Genomic DNA, 20,087 nt, shown 5'->3' with positions numbered 1-20,087 from the left:
CTTGACTGTTATTCTGTCCAATCACCCCCTTCCCTACTCCTAATCTAACTTCCTTCCCTAGGGGTTAGTTAAATGTGTCTCCTTACTGAATGAATGCCTCTTACGCTTCCACCTCAGAGTCTTTGATACCAGGCTGGTGTCCAGACACTTGAAAGTCAGGTATGGGAGCACCTTATTAGCAAGTGGTCAGACAGCTTCACAGCATCTATTTATAGGTGTCTCTTGGTAATAATTGTCTCTTGGTAATAATGAGTGACGAGCTTGATGTTTCAGAGGGGAGTAATTCTGCAGAGTAATGCCTGCAGAGCAAACTGTTAGAAATCAAACAGAAAATATGTCCACAATGGGGTGGAGGTTTGAAGACTGTAAAGTAAGATTATGTGGGATCAAAATTCTCATTTAGATGCTTCATCTTTTCTGTGATTATAGCCCACACTGAAGGACTTACCGGTCTTATGGGATACATCCACTGTGGATCAAGTGGTGATAATGCAAATGTTTATGATTGCATGTAAGATGCTTCTGACACATAACATCTGGTTTATTTTCTGTATATGGGCATTCAGGTACTTTAAAACACTTAGGTTCATTTGATTAAAAATGAGTGAAGCTAGAGACAGAACTCAATAGTCTTTCTCTATGAAAAAGCCTTTTGAATCTTCTATACCTTAAAGTTCAATAAAGCATCTAAGAGAAAACAAGAAATCGTCCCAATTTGTAATTGGTTTGTCTTTAGGATAGTGGTATGCTCTCCTCTCCTCCATGGCTGAATTTTTTTCTTTCAAATTAATGCCTTTATTTCACAGATAAAATATCCCTACCATTCCCTATCCTCCCTTTAAACTCTGAGGAGGGACACAGATGCCCCTGAAGGGTGACTCATTCATTTCTGAAATAATTTTCCGAGATTTCTGAAATTAATGTCTCTGTGGATTTGTCACTTCCTCTTCATGACTGTGGAGAAGATCTGTACAATTAATACAGGCTACACACCAAGATTTTGTGTGACCCAACTTGGGTGCAATTAAACTTGCCCTATACTTTATTCCCTTTTCCTCTTTTTAATACTTCCCTTTTTCATTTCACATCCAATGTTCTGGCTGGGTCTATTCTGCCTTCATTTTACATACAATGTATTCCATATATTTTAAACCCATTTTAAATCAATAAGAACTGATAGCATTCAGCAAAGTTAGCCTGAAGTCAATGAAATTGACTGTGTGAGTCAATCTGAGCACAAGCAACACTGTTTGTCAAAGAAGGTTCTTTACTTATTTGCCCAGCTCAAACAAGCTAGCAAGTGCAAATCAGCATCTTTTCAGGATTGATTTTATGCCTCAAACTGGTAATATTTACATGTCTCAATTTTCTCATGAAAATGACTTCTTGTATAAGAAGGTTATCTCTCACTGTTCCTTAAATGTACAACAAAAACATGCAAACAAAAAGAACAAAATGAAGAATATTAAAAAAAAAAACAAACCGTGGAGTTCAGGCCAAGTGTCTTATCTAATTGCCGCTATACTTCTTATGTTAATCCCTTTTCTTCTGCTTCTTTAGCAAAAGGAAAAAAAAAACACAGGGCAGAACAATTTCCCATATTTAGTCAGTTTGCACCCATATAAAAAACTCATCTCCTCTTGTCCTTTTTGGCTATTAGAAAGAGGTTGCTATGATGTGAGACAGTAAAGTCTGTTCATCTTATAAAAGCCTTTTTGTTGTTGGTTGTGTTTAGCACACCACTGGGTTCCCAGCCACGGTCAGTCCAGCCCAGACCACTATTGCCTTTGTCATCCCCTCTACTCACAATATGACCCCCAGTGACTGAAGTGGAAAATGTGCCATTGCAACTTACAAGTTATCATGGCAGGTCATTGCTTGTGGCAGCTGAGAAAGGCTTTTTTTGTCAATCATATAATTGTAGTCCATCTTTTACTAGTGTGTGATGTAAGGGAATGCCTGTGGATCTCAGCCTGACCACTAAAGAGCCTGACAGAAAACTGACAGCAGGATCTGTGGGATGCCATGGAGAGGCTGGCTAGCTAGGAGGTGCTGTGACCTTACACGCTGATTTTGCTAAGAAGCTCTCATTTCCCACCCTGGATACTACATCAGTCCTCAAGGTCTGGGTGCTAGCAGGCCTTGAACAAAGAACAGCTGTCTGGGATGTAGTCAGGAAATGCTCAGTAGTGCTCAGCCTTTAAAGAGGTAATTAATACCATCCCATTACCATTAGAATGCCAGCTTTTCAGTTACTAATACTACTCTGGTCTGTTCCCTAACATGCCTAAAACAGGGAAATATATTAGAAGAAGAAAGCCTCTCTGCCTTTTCCCCAGCCAGAAAACAAAGGACCATGATGTCAGACAGTCACAAAACCCAGATATTCACGAATAACCTGCTTTCTTTGTAATAGAATTCAGACTGACCATGGATATAGGAGAAAATTGAGTTTGTATTGAGGGGAAAAACAGATATTTGCAAACAAAAATGGGATGGGAGAAGCATTTCCCCAGTATTGGTTCTTAATTAAACACCTAACTAACACTCACTTTTTGCATTTCAAAACCTTTGAGAAGATCAGACCTGATTATCTCAGGTGATGTTTTCCCATGGGCTCAATTCTTGAAGAGCAGAGAAAAGCATGGAAAGAACATATCAATAGAAGTTTGCACAAGAGCTTCCCAGATTATACAAGAAGGCCCTTTAAATTCTGAAATAAATAGACACAAAAACTTCATAGATGGACAGTTATGCTATAAAAATTGTTAAACCAGATATTTTTGCAGCATGCCTTTCAATACAAAGAGTTTTATCATAAGAAAAACCCTCCTTTTTGGTAGTCATTCATGCTATATTATATAGATGACAATGGAGTTTGGCCCTACTTGCAAAACAACCAAGAGAGACAGTGAAAAGCTTAAACAAAATTTGGGGTAAGTCTAGAAATCTGCAAACAGAGTCACAGGAAAAGAGAAAAAGAGACACTGCCATAACAGCTGTCATGGGGAAACAGTAATTGATGTTTTGTGTAATGGAACACAAACCTCATACTAAGTAATAAGTACTCAGTCATCATGCCACTAATTACTCAAACTTCATTATAAAGAACACCAGGGCCACAATTAAATATTGTATATTACTCCTCATTCTAATTACATAGCTCTTTTAGTTGCACTGTAAAAGCAAGACATTATTTAATTATTTTCATTTAATGCATTTTAAAACAATATTTAAAACCTCATACAACACCATAGGGATTTCAACTAATCATTAATATCCCTATTCATGTGTACAGTAGCAGTTCTGTAGCCACATAAAGCTGGCATCCATTTCAACTTCATTTATAAAAATCAAACTTGGAAACCCACAGGCTTAAAAGGTCCTGACTCTGGCTGCCAGAGCCTTAATGGGGTTTCACAGATGTAAGCCAGCCTTAATTATATCCCTAGAGTGTAAATTATCAGGTGTAAATCCTGGCCTCTTCTCTCACGAGTTTTCAGAAAAAGTACATTCCTCAGAGAATTCTGCTGGGACACTGCAGCTGCTACACTGGTCACTGAGACTGCCCCTGGGGAAGGCAGAGACCGTGGGTCTGACAGGCCCCATTGCTACAGATTTGAATGTTTTATTGGCTACTGAGTGCAAAGGACACCCATGAGACAGACAAATGAGAGGCTGATGCAGCTGATATTGCTGTTGCTCAGTCTTCTGAAGTGCTCAGAAACTTTGTGGTGTTTGTGGTCCTTGAGAGCACACCAGGGGATTCCCAGGCTGTTCTTCCCAACAAGGTGAATGGGTTCATAAATGAGATCACAGCATCAGAGATAAGCTCTGTGGATTCAAGGGCCCAAGTGTCTAAGATGAGAGGACAAAAATTTGATGGCCTATTTTAGCCTCCTTTTTCTTTTTGATGGAACTGGATATTCAGGAAAAGCTGCTAATATGACTGTGTCTTATCTGAGTGAGAAAGATTCAGAAGAACTTCAATTTTGGAGAGTTTTAGGAAATTTTACTGCAGTTGTAACATGACAGCCAATATTTTTTCAGCTATCCCAAACACTGTGGTCTACAGAAAATACAAGACTATCTATCTTGACATTTAGAGACGGCAAGTCTAGTCTAAAAGAAGTAGACTGTGTATTTAATCAAACAAAGGTTATTTAATGGTGTCATCTTTTTTAGACTACTTGCTTTCATTAGCTATGACCATATGGAGCTCACAGATGGCAAATAAAACAGTGACGTCCTGTTCAAATAAGAAAGAGGCAAGAACAGTAAATAAGATGCTGGCAAAATCAAGATGAATGATGCATGTGATATATATGTCATAGAGTACCCAAAATGTCATGTAACAGTTGAGTCTGGAGTGGTTTTCTGTCTGAACATCAGGAGCTTTTAGACTGACATGAGAGAATAACCTTAGAGATCATTATTAGGGAAAGGAGAATAACTATTTAAATCCTTGGAAATGTGAAAACTAAGGCTTCTCTCCACTCATCAGCTCTATTTCCTCTTTTGTTCTTCCATGCTGGGCTCTCTCTTTTCTTCCTTGCCTGAGGGTACTGTCATGGTCACTTTCTCTGATTCTTTTTCTTTCATCTCTTGCAAGGGACAGTATTTCATTTGCATTCACTTTTACATCCAGCTTGACAAGGAGACTTTTTGTGAGCAGTAGGACCAATTGTTTCAGTTTAAGCCCAGAGATACTGTACCCACTGAAGGACTGGCTGTACACTCACTGGGAGAATGTTTTGAGGACCACGAAGCCAAAGTACAATTCTTGCTCGCTAAACTTGGATTTAGATATTTACCTTTGTCTCCACAAAGTTCTACCAAAACCTGGTTATTGCCTGATGCATATGAAGTTGGGGCAAATCACCACAGCATTTTCGGGCACTCTGGTGGTGGGCTGAAATGCCACAGGGAGTGAATAGATTCAGCTCACAACTTCCACCAGCTGACAGGTATTTCTGCTGTTCACCACTTCCACATTGAGGCCCCTGATCTTCATTTCTTCTAAAGCAAAGGCAAGCAGAGGAACTCAAAATGCAATTACTTACTCACATGGGTGGTTCCAATTCACCCCTTTGGACAGTAATAGACTGTAAGTGACCCCACAACACAAGAAAAAATTTCCCTGCGTAGGTGGCAGCAAACAGCACTTCTGCAAGAATCCAGCTGCTACTGCTTTGTACCCAAAATGTGTCTGAATATAAAAAACAGCTGGCAATCAGAAGGCTCACTACACCAACCTCTGACCTGAACAAGTAATATAAACAGCCCCTAAGTCAGGTGAGCCTTTGACTGATTGATGGTGAAGCTTTATTCAGAAGAAGAATTTACACACAGACCTTACATAATCAATATGGGACATTTTTGAGCATAAATCCTATGAAGAGTGGCTGATGGAGCTGGAAATTTTTGGCCTGGAGAAGAGGAAGCTCAGGGGAAACCTTATCGCTCTCTACAACTACACAAAAGAAGGTTGCAGTAAGATGGGGATTGACCAAGCAATACCACAGGAGAAATGGCCTGAAGTTGAGCCAGGTGGGGTTCAGGTTGGATATTAGGAAAAATTTCTTCCCTGAAATAGTAGATGTGACACTTTGCAATATGGTATAGTGGGCACGGTGGAAGTCAGTTCAGGTTTGACTTGCTAATCTTGGAAGTGTTTTCCAACTTTAATGACTCTGTAATTCTATTCTATGATTGAGCTGCTGACTCAGACCCCTGAGGAGATGACAGATATTTTGGGAAGTTAACAGAGATGAAGTTACTCTTGCTCAGAATAGGTCAGTTGCATCTATTTTCCTCTTTTAACTCAGACAACTGCAGCTTAGCCTAACTTGAAGCAAACCAGGCAGACCTAGACACAAGCGCATTTTGTTTGTTCTTTAACTTTAATACAAAATTTTAAAATACTGAAAAAAAAAGAGCTCAAGAAAGTTATTCATCTCAATTTTCCAACTGGATGACAATAACACTCGGTCACTGTTTGGCTGCTTCTTTCTGAGAACAGAGGATTGAAAATATTTACTTCAGGCAGGTAAGGATAATGAGAGCTAATATTTTAAAGGACACACTCAGAAAGAGTGACAGAAGACTAGGGAACAATTCTACATTTCTAGAAACAAGAAAAAAAATGTTACTCTTTTTGTGCTGATTTGTCTGAATTAAACTGTTGTACAATTTTGGTTGTTTTCCTGTTTTACCTAGATAGCAGTCTTTTACATGGGGATTACTTTCTGGTTTTCTCTTAGTGCAGCATTGTCCGCTAAAAATGCTGGGCTGATATGTCCATAGGCATTCTAACAATACATGCAACTGGAATGGTGCTTTCAACTTTAGGATTCATTCTGATAGGAATATTGGGTGGACAGAATTAGTAAAATAAGCATGAATATTGTAGAAATGCAAATGTGCTATATTTAACTAAAGGTGTCTAGCAATTTCGGAGTATTCTGTCAGACAAGTGAAAGGTTTACATTTTTAAAGAAATTATTAAAAGCGAACAGGGCTTAGCCAAGGGGATCAAAACTGAGATGCCAGGAATATTTCTTTTCACCGTAGCCCACTAATTCTCTTCAAGCTGGAATTATGCAAGATTTTTTTGGCATTCTTTAAGATATTCAGTGTTCAAATTAATTCTCCATTCAAAAGCATGAGCATGCACAATGGTGGAATATATTAACATTATGCCAATTAATACTCACTCAAAAACTGGGTATGTTCTGAATTAAGAAAAGATCAGTTAGAGAAAAAACCGTACACGGAGAGATGTGGCATTAGCAATTACAGGCCAGATCCATAAAAGTATTTAACTGGACTTTATATCCAAAGTCCAAAATCAAAGCCTCAAATTCTCTCACTCATAAACTGCTTTACACCAAAAGTCTCTAAATGCCAGTAGTTCTTCACTTCAAATCTGAAAATTGCCTTAATTGTCCCCTCTTTATGTATGTACAGGTCTACCTCGTCCTAATAGATTCTTCATTCCTTGCAATCCCTCCTGGGACCTTGAAACTTGTTGGAGACACATAGTGTAGGTGTGGCAATGGATGTACTCGCAGCATGTATAGTGTTCTGACCAAAATAAAATAATCATAAAATAATTTAGGTTGGAAAAGACCTTTAAGATCATCATTGCGAACTGTTAACATAGTACTGCCAAGTCCATCACTTAACCATATTCCTAAGCACCACATCTGCATATCTCGAAACACCTCACCAAGGTACATAAAGATTCCACCATCTTTCTGGGTAGCCTGCTCCAACGCTTGACAACAATTTCAGCAAATAAAGTCTTCCTTATATTCAAGCCAACCCTCTTCTGGAACAATCTGGAGTAATTTCCTCTTTTCTTATCACTTGTAACCTGGGAAAAGCTGATTTCCTTTAATCTTATAGGTTTTCTAGTTCCCTAGCTAGTTTGTTTCTTAAATGCCAAAGTTTTTTCCTTTAACTGCTTTATAATTTAAACACTCCTTTAATAAAATAAAAAAAGACATCTTTAAATATTGAAAGACTTGCATATTTTTGAAGAGGATGGGTCTATACACCAGAATTAAGCCAACTAAACAGAAAGACTCACCTCTGGTAAATCTTATAAGTTGAAATAATTTTTAAAGTTATACCCAGTCCTAGTCTTACACTGTCTGCACACTACTTACAATCTTGTAACAATAAATGGATAGATGGATCTTGATTCTAAGTGAACAACTCTTACCATGATTAGTACTTTTGAATATTTATGTGTTATGTTTGTTAATGATTGAAATTATTTGAATTTCACTTCATCCATTTAACTTAAATATTTTATAGACACATTCATGTCCAAAAAAGTTCACTTTAGAAGACCACAGTGCTAGTTAATTGTAAAAACAATCCCAATTCATTGTGACACCTGTAAATATGTTGCAGATGCAGGCTCTGCAATACCAAAGAGCTATTGGTACTAGCTTTATTTTCTAATAGATCCGTTCAGATAAATTGCTTTACTGCTCTTCCAAAACTCTTCCAAAATTCCTCAAAATTAACTATTTTTCAAGCATTCTTACAGACATTAACAAGGGGTATTTTAGTATGGTATTTCATCAGTGGTACATCATTTCACCAGTACTTGGAGGAAAAAAAATTCCAAACCAAAACAGATCCAAAAAACCCAAACAACCAAAGAAAACTTTATCAGCCCACATTATTTATTTATTTAAATGCACTTTCAAACATTAATAAGAGCCAATCTTCTGATTATGCTTAAGCATACACCTCATGTCTATAAACCTTATGTGTGATTCACAGCTAAGTACAGACTTAAATAAATGGATCTTTTGCAGAAGTAATTAGAAATAACTCCTGACTTCTGTGTTTTTGCAAATTTCCTTCCTCAGAAATATTTCAGGAAATGTATTGTCTCAGGGTCCTCCTGTTTGAACAAGTAAATTACTTCAAGAAAAACAGAATGATCTGGGAAAACTTTCATATATGAAGAAACATCCCCTCTGCAGGCCTAATCAACACCCACCGCTGTTGGTGGAGAAAGCTCCCTTTGATTTGAGTGGAAACTGGTTTGAAACCTTTAATTTGGTATATATCTTAATCAGAACAAAAAGCTGTTCTGTGAGGTCTCTTGATTGAGCAGATATTATTGCCCATAAATGGATAGCCCTCGCCTCGTTTGCTCAAATACTGCTTCTTTTTTCCATACATTAATCACACCACAAGGAAATAGAAATCAATCCTGATCAAGAGAGTTCACTAATGTCTGAGTTTTAATGAGAGGCTTTTTGGGTCAAAAGGCCACTGCATCTTTTCTAACAAGGCATAAAACCCAGCTTCCAACAGCCTTCAGGAAAGACTTTTTATTCTGAGATTAGTTCCAGAAAGATTTATGCTTTTTACTTTTCCATCAGTCCTACATGACTGCAGCCAATGTACTAATGAGAAATAAGATTAATAAGGACAATAAGGTGACATTTAACTTCTTGAAAATATTTGAAATCACCTATAGGTGTGATGACTGGTTAGAAATCAGAGAACAACAGCAATAGCAGAAATTGAGTAGAAACATTGAATAATAATAATAATAATAATAATAATAATAATAATCTGAATTTAATCCATTAGTATAAACAGGAGTACGGTTCTAAGAATTTATCCCAGGCTTCTTGACAAAAATGTGGGATTTCAGCTTATGAATCCATTTTAGCCTGTAGCATGGTCTTTGGTTTGTAGAATTTACAATATGCCAGGGAAAAAGGTAGAAGCAGCTTATTCTGGAAGGGTAATCATAATTTATATTAACTCTGGAAAGATTTTATGTAGGTGTGCTGCATGATACTTTGTGTACCAGTGCTAACATGGTGGCTAAGTTTTTTACCCTGCAGGCAGAGGACAGGAGTTCCTGAGTCTGACATCCATCCATGGCTAGAGTGAACAGCCATCATTAGGGGATTGTCAGTGACACAAACCCATTTTTCATGCAATGTATATTTGTCCCTGAAATTTTTTTAATAATTGAGCCCTCACAAGGTGCATGAGCTGAGGAGAAAGATTTGGACAGTGAGTACCACATGTCACACATCACCCAGGTGCCTAGTTCAGTGTGGTGAGGGACACACTAGGTTCCCGCCTTAATGTGCCTCCCTGTCTCTGAGTTGCAAATGAATTGCTGGGGGGATAAGAGCTTTCCTTTTCACCTTCCACAGTCTATGACTCTATTTGTAGCAAGGGTTTCTGCTCCCCAGAAGATAGCTAAATTGTATGCCATTAAAGGTGGGTTTTTTCCTTCCTTTACAATGGTGCATGGGATTCTTCACAAAAGAAAACCTATTGTAAGTGCCTTGAAACTAAGAGAAGCTATGAAAAGCCACCTGTGGAAGTGTCCTGAAAAGTCACCCGTGGGAGTGTCCTCAGGCTTGAGACAGAGCTTGCAGGTAGATAGACCAGCCAGCTGCAGTGGAAAAAGGCCATTTGGGAAGACTTCCCCAGAAACACATCAGAAATTAGCAGAGCAGAAGTCTTATCCCCAGAAGTTGCTTGGTTGGCCTACATCAGGAGCCCTTACTGCCTCAAACCAAGCACCTCACCAAATAACCATACCAAAAAACCCCATGAACACCCAGGAACTTCTGCTGCCTTATCTTCTGCCAGGCCTCCATTATCACACTCATCAGAACAAAGCATTTTACTGCAGTTTCAGATATTCTTAGCTGACATGTGCTGGCAGTTATACTAGACAGACCCAACCAGTGTGTTATTTTGCTGCTAACTATTTATAACAGTGCTTCTCCAACTTTGCTGTCAGTTTTGCTCTACACTTTATTGGAGGCATTTTACTGATTTCTCAGGTTAGATTTATGTATAAACTGTATGCATGGAATCCTTAGAGGGTTAACATGTACATAGGTCTGCCCAGTGGATTGAAGAACAATTTTAACACCTGCAATCCTGTCGCCCAAAAGGTTTTCATGGTTTGTCCTGGTTATATCCCAAGAGTTACACTCAGACTTTGCTCAGGGTAGGTACCAGCAGGTGTTGTGCCTTGCACGACCAGTTGCACTTGCAAAAAATCTGCAGATTATACTGAATTATGCTAAAGCCGTGCTACTCGTCTCCAGAGTCGGGGAGACATTGATGGGCATCCACCTGCAAACACATGTCTATGTAAACACTGTGAGCAGCTCCCAAGTGTGAAATGGGAAATGGATTTAATGCTGCGGGTAATAATGCTGTGCTGCATTTCCCATAAGTTTTGTTGGGGAGGCAGGGTTGAAGGTGAGCAGGAAGGTGCAATTTTTCTTTTCAGCTGGAGGCTCAATGGCCTCACCATGCTGGAGAGCCCCTGTAAGACAAGAAAATGTTTCTTGCTTAAGGCCAGGCCCTGGCTTTGCCCCAGGCTGTTGCTTAGAAATTGAAAGTGTTATAGTATATGAGTTAATAGAGAAGAAAAAAGGCAAATTAATAATGAAGTAGACTGAACTTTACCAGCACTTCTGCTCTATTCCTCTCTCAGAGGATTAAAGTGATGGTACTGAGACGGTTTGTTAAACAAATCTGTTCAGCTTCTGACCTTCACCGCTGCTGAACAATTTTCTTCTTCCATAACCATCTCTCTCCTTTGCAGAGGGAGAAATAAAAAATGTGTGCAGTAAGTTATAGAACAGGGTGCACTGTTTGGCTGAGACACGTGCTCTTTGTGACACGGATGACCCTGGAGCATATGATACAGGACAAACATAGCTGCAGGGCAGCTTACAGCTAGTCCTGCCTTAGTCACCATCAGCACGAGAAATGTTGGAATGCCTTCCAAGGCACTCTTTGGACTGAAATAGCTTCATATCTAAGAGTCACTTTGAATTTTCCTTTTTTCATTGTAGACTTTGGTTGATGTACCAAAGTGTAGTACTATATTAAAAGAATGTTTCTGCCTGTTTTCCTCCATGCTCTCTCCTCCCTCCCCTCTCCACCAGCTATTCTCTTTTCCTCTTCCATTCCCAGCTCTGGGTTGTTGCAGTACTAGTATATACTTTAAAAAAGCTAGGAGTTGGCTCCTAGATCTGATCTTTTCCATTATTGGAATGTTTAAAGTCACTGTCAACTGCAACAGAAGGGTAGGGAAGGAGGTTATCTTATGACCCTTTTGTGCAGCCTAAGATAATAAATTCAAAACCTGAAGATAAAAGCTCCCATAAAGGATTACACAAAGAATAAAAAAGCCTGGGAATCCTAAATGAATAACCACACAGGACAAAATGTGAATGTGAAGGAAAATATCTGATGAAACCCTAGCTTTGCTAGCATTTACTTTCTCTAGGAATAACAACTTTTTTTTTCTGAATTGACTGTAAAACCAATTCATTATAAGCATTGAAAATAAATACACAGATTTTAAAGAGCCCCAAATCTGAATGCTTTGCAGATAAATTTTGCAATCATTTCCAGACCACAATAAGCAGAAAAAAAAGTTTTATTTGATGTACAAAAGGATGTATCCATCCCTGCACCTCCATTAACACAACTTGTTAGTTTGTATGTGTCTGTATTCTGAGCCACAGGAGCCAGAAATACCCAAGTCCCTGTTTTGGGTTAACTATCTCCTCTTCTCCAAGCTCCTTCTGTTACAATAAATGGATCCTAGCCAACCTATCCTAGTGTATCCTAGCCAACGATAACTCATTAACACTTAGAAAACCACCTACATATAGTTTTTCCTAAATTTAAAATGTTGACTCTTTTTAGCTTTTCCATTGCCTGTTTCTACCACCCTTCAAAATGTCCTCAGTGCTTGCTAGTGAATCATAGAGGTTCCAGCCCTAACTGGTGCTTATATGCTTAAATTCACACTTTAACATGTCCACAAATGGGAAGTCTCAGATATGTGTGGTTTTGGTATAGGGAATTTCATGGATGCCTACATAATATTATAGCACATTGCACAACAAAAAGATTCCCAAGGTATATGTGTACAAAACAGCTCTCTTCTTTTATGGAACAAGTTTTATCTGGGATGTTCTCAGTGCTAGGCTGTATGTTAGGCAGATGTAAAAAAAATGTTTGTTTCCCAACATCAGACTATTCCAGAGGCCACTGAGAGTGTGTCTTTTTAATAAAATAATTCCATTTAAGGGTACAAAATACCAGGTCTGAGATGCTGCCTTCACATGACGTACAGAACTGACTTATTGCAAATTCACTCTACCAGTTGAATTTCCAGTAAAATTTTTGAAGGGTTAACTTTGCCCCATAGTACACCAGATATCTGTCTTCATGCAGCTGACACAGAGCCAGCTGAACAGTGCACAGTGTGTTCTGGTTAATCAAAAGGAAATGCAGTTGTGTTCTCACACAGGGCTTTCATATTTATATCGCAAGTTGATCTAGAGCAAGCTGCTATTGAAGGACACACCATCAAGTGGGTAATTGGAAGTGACATTCAAAAAATTGGATATTTTTTCTCAGAAGCCTGGAGAAGGGACCAAAAGTTGGGTCTGTTTCTTCTGAGGAAGAAGCTGGTTTTCTCATCCTGAGGACTGATTGGTCCACATTGATATTTCAGCACTCCTGGTAGAATTCCCAACCATTTCCCCAAACTGCCACTGAAGCCAGATTTGGTCACAGCCCTGGGAGCACTACAATAGGATGGACAGCCCCAAAAAAGTGGGCTACAAAGAAGTTTTTTAGTGAATAACAAGTTAGCTGGATAAAAATACGTAGATATTTTCACGATTAAAAACTATGGAATAATAAAGGATTACAGGTAGAGTTTTAAAATCCTGATGGTCTTTAAATAGTTAAATATTTCAGTCTAAACATAAATAATATAACAATTATTTTCAAAATGAATACATTTACCACTTCTGTAGATATCTTGAAATTAGTACTTTTTTTATAACTTTAGGCACTTTTAAGCAAATCCATTCTACATTACATCAAACAGACTTTGACTCTCTTCTCCATTATCTAAATAAAATGAACACCCAATCGAACCTGAAGTGGCATCTTTGATGGATCCTTCACAAAGACGTGTGGTTTTTTGTCCCTGATGTGGGAATAGTGCAGGGAGGATGCCAGTGGAGGAGGATGTTGATATTGATGAAATTTTAGCAATTGTGTTTGTAACTGAAGGCTGAATCCAAGCAGTCTCAAAGGGAATCAAATGCACCAGAATAAATCAGTGAAATTCAGATGTGTGAAGTGCCTTTGAAATGGAAATGGATTGAGTCATTGTAACATCAGGACATTATTTATTTTACTGAATGTACAGATGATTTATATTTTTATATATATATTTGGATTTTGACTTGATGATCCTTATGGCTCTCCTCCAACATGAGATATTGTGAGATATTCAATGATTCTATGACATGAATTTTTAGTTACTTGTTAGCCAGTGTTAATGATTGCAATGAAACAATTGTATTATTGACTGGCACGCTCTTCTAGAGTTTTAGCTGAAATTTCTTTTGTACTTCTTTAATAGCAGTCTGCTTTATTAAGACTTTGCAGGGAGTTTAATTTGTGTTAGTTGATTAACAGTGTTGTTAAGGAGGATCAATAATGTGTTTGAAGTATAATTTGCATAAGTCTGTTTAATTTTGTGAAAGGTTTGCAAAAGGCTTGGAACAGCTTGAACTCCATTCATGATGTTTCAGGTATGGCAGTTTTAATGGACTTGCTCTACACTGATTTTTTGAATGAACTCCAATAATGCTTTTGTTTGCTCCCTTTTTCTTCTTTTTTTTCCACAGAAAATATAAAACTTAACATTTGTGGGAGATGTGATAATGATGGTGATATGTCACCATTTCTTGTTTCCTCACTGCTGTCTGAATGTTCCTTCATGAGTGAAATACATTTTTTTCTCAGTATTTTTTCCCTTGTTTCTGCCCCAGAATGTTTTTACTTACACATTTTAAATCCTTCTCTTGAATTCAGGGAAAAAAATCCCTACGTGAAACCTCCCCCTTTTCCAGTCCTGATCTTTTCTTCACTTACTTTATACATAGGCATTTGCTACAAAGAAATTAGGAAATATAGATATGTAAAAAAAGAACAAGGAGATAACCTTTAGACAACAAAGCCAAAATACTTACGTTTGTTCCATGACACCAAGCATTGTGGAGAGTGTGAAAGCTGTTTCTTTGATAGAAACAGCTTCAGCATCAATGAAATCACAGCAGCTTGCTGTGGCTTACGTCTACTCCTGTAGTCTCAGAGTGATATCCCAGTTTTTTAAGGAAACAGAAATGCTATATATATTTGGATCTTGTTCTAAAGGCTTCTTGAAGACTGGAAAGATACCTTTAGCTTCCAAGGACTGTGAACTGTCTTAGTGCTCAGTTTTTCTTACCAAATCCCACTTGGAATTTCAGTGCAAGTCTCCCACAGTTTTGCCAGCAGCCTTGATCAGCATAAAAGTCTCAAATGAAAGAAACTGAAATGAAGAACTGGAAAAATTGATGCGCTAATAGTAAAAGATAAAATAATTACACTTCTTCTAGAGAGCTTCAGCACTGCAAGAGTATTTGAGTTTTCGGCAAGAAAGCTTCCAGATGGATATGAATTTTTTAAAAAATTGAACTTAAAGCAAAAATATTAGGGGACCACAATCCCAAGATGCAGATGTATTCACTAATGCTAAATCCTACACAGAAGAATTATAACTGGTTGTTAACAAAAGCAAATATTTTACTGTCAGTTACACATTAATGATACTATACGAAAAGCCCATACTAGCTAGATATTTCCAAACTGCATTCTGAAGCAAGGACTCTTAAACTTGTTCTAAAGTCTCTTAACTTTGTTAAATAATAGCCTCAGTTTCTCTGGACTGAGAAAAAAGAGTGGCTAATTACCAAAGGTCAAATTAAAGGTTACTGGGATGAATGATGTCTTTAAGCGCTGTCTGCTATCTGATATTTTATGCCTGTAAAAGCTTAATGCTTCTCCATGAAAAATGAAGAACAGTCTGAACTTTTGAAGTAACATGTACTCCATTGCTTACAATACAAACCTTTTGTCTTGGATTTGTCTGTGACAGTAGTCATGAGAACATTAGGATCAGGCAACTTGCTTCCTATAAGTCCTTTAGGAGGTATAAAACCCTCCAACAGTTCAAACCCAAAAAATCCAAAGTCAATTCTCTTTCAAGATCTTTAAAGGTTCTTGAAGTCATTGCAGGTAAAAAAAATAGCCTGACTGTGAAAAGATCCATTTCATATGGCATTTCTTTTGTTTCTCATAAACAAGGTTTTTCAAACAACATGCTACACATTTAATGATAGCAGATGAAAGATGTGGTATTCAGCTAGTTTTATCCTCTGTAATCTAAGGGGAAAAAGGTCCACTCTGTGTTCATCTAGGGCAGAGACAGAACATGCATTGGTTATAAGGTTTACAGGGCTCCCATACTTTGCAATAAAATCTAACTTAAATTAAGTTTCCTTGTGTTTTGTCTACTAAATTTCAAGTCCATTTAGCTGCAGCACCATGAGTTAAAAAAAAAAAACAACAAACAAACAAATAAAAAGAGGCAAGAAATGATCCCTGATTTGAGACCATCTCATACATTTAGATGACCTTGGGTAAAATCTGATTCCACTGAAGCCAGTAAATTTATTAATTGTGAAACAGGGCACACTTTTATCTTCAGTGTCTTCACCTCTGTCTAATAAAGACTTATTCCACCTGTCATTGAAAGAAAAAAATATGTCAAATTCAAGCAAAGGAAAGAAGCTTTATCCTCTCCTGCTGACAATACTTTGCTGCTGTCTCTTCTCTTAACCAAATACAGCTTCCATAACAGCTTCTTTGTATTTATTGACATACATATGAATATTTTAGCATATACCTCTTCATTTTCTATTTCGTTTTAATATGATAACCCCTGCCATTGTCATGCTATCACTACCTTCATTCCAGATACTGAAACTGATTTATTTTTCTTCATTCCTGAGTACAGTCTATGTCCTTTCCTTCTGTCTTTAGGATGTCTGAAACAATCACCGTTGTCTTTATCACTTACTACCCATGACTCCCGGACCCATCTCTGTGGTTAGTGGAAGGGAGTGGGATGATTTCCCATGACTGAACTCTCTCCAACTATCACCTATAAAGGCTATATATATATATATATATAAATATTACAAGGTATAGTACAAGTCTGATAGGTGGATTATGAGGCTGTTACTCTGTTATGGATTTCTGACAGCAAGACATCAAGTTCCAGCTGCGTAAGGCAACTGGAATATTCCACTTAGCTCTAGTTGTTATAAATTTTTCACTTTCTTCCACAAGCTTGGCAATTTTATTTTGAGAACTGTTTACAGTCCCCAAAGTAAAAAAGAGATTATTTTACTGGATACGTTCACATAATTTTATTATTATGTACTCTCTCCAATTACTTTCCTGTTATGACATACTGAAGAGTAATAAGCATGAAAATAGTATTTTTATATTGCCATTTGCTGTTGATTAATTTGTGCTGACATAAATACCAGATTAATAATAATGATATGACATTTCACAGTATTATGTTATTCTGTATATAAAAAGACCCTGTGCTGTCCTAGTTAAAAATAATTCAGAATCTGTGGCCTTTATTGTCACATGATTTTCCAGAGCTTATCAGACATAACATTTTAGTCTTAAATGTCTTCAGTGCTCTGCTTTCAGTAACTTTTGTTAGTGAGTGAAGATTCAACCCTCTGTGACAGAGGTTTCATCCCTTGTCAGCTGGGCATCCAGCAAGCTGAACGGGATGCCCACAATTTTCTGGGAGTACTGGGAGCAGGCCAAGATGCTTCCTTCCCTCTTGCACATGCTTTTACAGCATCCAGCGTACAGCTTGTTTGTACACCAGAGAGTGACTTTTCCAACTTCTTTTTGTAGGTATTATCAATATTGTTTAATGAAGTACTTTTTGGGGGAGTAATGATTTAGATGCCATGGCTCACAGCACATGAAAAACAGAAAATACTGATTCCCTGAAAATTAAGACAGCTTATATTAACTAATAGCAAAAAATACCTCACCTGGTTTTCACACCACGTCTTCAGAAGATGTCTCACACATTCCTTCTCAACATTATTTTCAGCTGCCCATCCCTGTGAGAATATGAGACTGTTAAAGCTGATTTTCTTACACATGATCTCTCACCCAATTTTTAAGTGTCAACAAAGGCAAATAAGACACTGTAGTAATACTGAAGAGCTTAGTTTCTCTGTCTTGTTTTCAACCTGTTACCTGACAGTTTCCTTTAATGCTTCATGGCTCTATTACTGTGAGAAATAGAGAATAATCAGTCTTTATTTGCCATTTCTACATAATTTTAAAAACATATATTTTATACTAGTATTTTATATTGGTAGTTTCATTATCTTCTTTTGAGATATTATGTCCCACCTCAGACTTCTCTTTTCCATTTTGGAAATCTATTTTGCTTTACACCCATTGCAGTCATGTAGTCATCCAAGTTTCCTTTACTTGAATTTTTTCTAGTTCTCCTGCATTATCACAGAGACAGACTTGTAGATTTATCCATCTGTTTTAAATGGCAGTGATCAGTGATTCCAAGTCATTAGAGTAACTGATCATCACTATCACCTGCTAGTCTGAAAAAGTCTGAAGAAAGCAACTTATCCCCTGTATTTGTTACTTTGCATTAATGCCATCAGAGTCAGGACAGCAGCTGTGGTATATAGCTGTGGTATATAGGTGTGTGGTAGGATAGCAGCTGTGAGTCTGGGTGCCCGCTTCAGGCTCTCCAAAGCAGAGGTAAAGGTTCAAGGACAGAAAATCAGAAATACAGGAAGTCCATAACTCTTTAGGCATCACATTTCTCCCATAGATTCCCCTATCTGTGGTGTCCAGAGATCCAGACAGGGGTGGAGCAGGACCATAGGAATACTGCTGTAATGTAAAGGCCTGAAAACACTCAGCTAACCTATGTGTGGAAGAGGCTGATATCCACTGTGTGCCTCTGGACTGGGGCTCCTCTCAGAATAGGAATATAGGGTGGGATGCACTCTGCATAGAGGACATACTTATTAAGACGTTAAGGAGAATAAAAAAACCTATCTGTCGTGATGCATCCTGTGCTGAACATATAGAGTTATATTCATGACGGTTGTTGGTAATTGATAACCTTGCTCTTCCAAAGTTGTTATCCAAGATTCCCATTTTGTGGTTCCATAGTGTTCTGACACTTCTTTCTTGACTGGGAAATCCAAAGTCCTGCTTCAACACTGCATCTTCCTGTGATAGAAAACTCCATTGCTGGGAGGAACCACACTGTTGAAGTAGAAAAACAATCAGCTCTTCACAGTTTGTGACAGTAGCCCTGTGTACAGAAAGGATTTTTAGTCCATTGGAGTTAATATCATGCTTTCAGCCAGATATGGTGCTGTCACAGTGGGTTCTAACCTAGATTGTTGAGGAATGGATGCATCCTTCCAGCACCCATTCAAAGAAATGGTGCTCCAGCTGGATCTGCTCTAATGCAAGAGCATCAACAGGTGCAAGATAAGGATACTCTGGGTTGCTGATCAGGTGAAAGCCTGAGAAACTGTGCCATCTGTAAAATCCTGAGCTGCAAGAAGCAGGGGCTCAATTCACACCCAGATGACCTATTTACCACCCCCCTTTACCCCCCATTCCAATCTTTGCTACCACTGCATGTCAGGTTAGGAACAAGAGCTGTAGGAATACTGAAGTCCCGTACTGCTGATAGCACCGTACTCCACACAGGGAGCAGGGTAGGCAGTGAGCAAGCTGCAGGGTGGATGTGCCAGGGCTGGTATAAAGGTGCTTTTTGGGCTGCAGTGTGAGCACAGCTGGGTGTGCTGACACACAGTGAATCCAGCTGGTAAAATCTTAGCACTTGCCTACAAAAATAATGGCAGTGCAGATATGGGGACTTCTGTGGTAGCTGGACCAAGACCATGGTTTTTGTAAGTGTAAACTGAAGCTTTTAAAAATAGTAACAGATAATGTTTTAAGAGCATTAATAAGTAATGGAGTGGCTCACTTAACAGGAAAACTATCATTATAAATGGTAGGAAAACAAATTAAGGCACTTAGTTTTGCTCCAAATTAAATCATGGCTTTTGCTCCAAATTAAACCATGTGCATAAAATTAAATGTGTGCACAAGATGCTGCTGAAAGACTGGTACATTGATGCTTAAATCAATTCACATACTGTATTTTCAGGTGCAATTCAGTACAACTGAACCACTGCAGAGAATTTCATGGACTCCATTAGCCTGTCAGCAAGGGATCAGAGAGTCATCTGTGTAAATTGCTGTAAGGCAGTGCTAGTGGCAGTCAGGCCCCAAGAATGTAACTGAGATTTAAATCCTACCTGTGATAATAACGTCCATGGATTTTTGTGGGCTGTTGAGGGGACAAGAAGTCCAGACTAATAAGAGATTTATTTTTTTTTTATCTTTGCCTTATCTACTTAATAATTTTTCAAGCCTCGTGTTTATTGAAGTGCAGGTCAAAATGAAACAAATATTTAAAAGCAAAAAATATGACTCAATGGGGTTAGAAGGCAATAGAGGCTTATTTTATTATCCCCCTCTGA

Source organism: Molothrus aeneus, chromosome 2 (assembly GCF_037042795.1).
Source record: "Molothrus aeneus isolate 106 chromosome 2, BPBGC_Maene_1.0, whole genome shotgun sequence".
NCBI lineage: Eukaryota > Metazoa > Chordata > Aves > Passeriformes > Icteridae > Molothrus > Molothrus aeneus.
Note: the sequence above shows the minus strand (reverse complement) of the source record.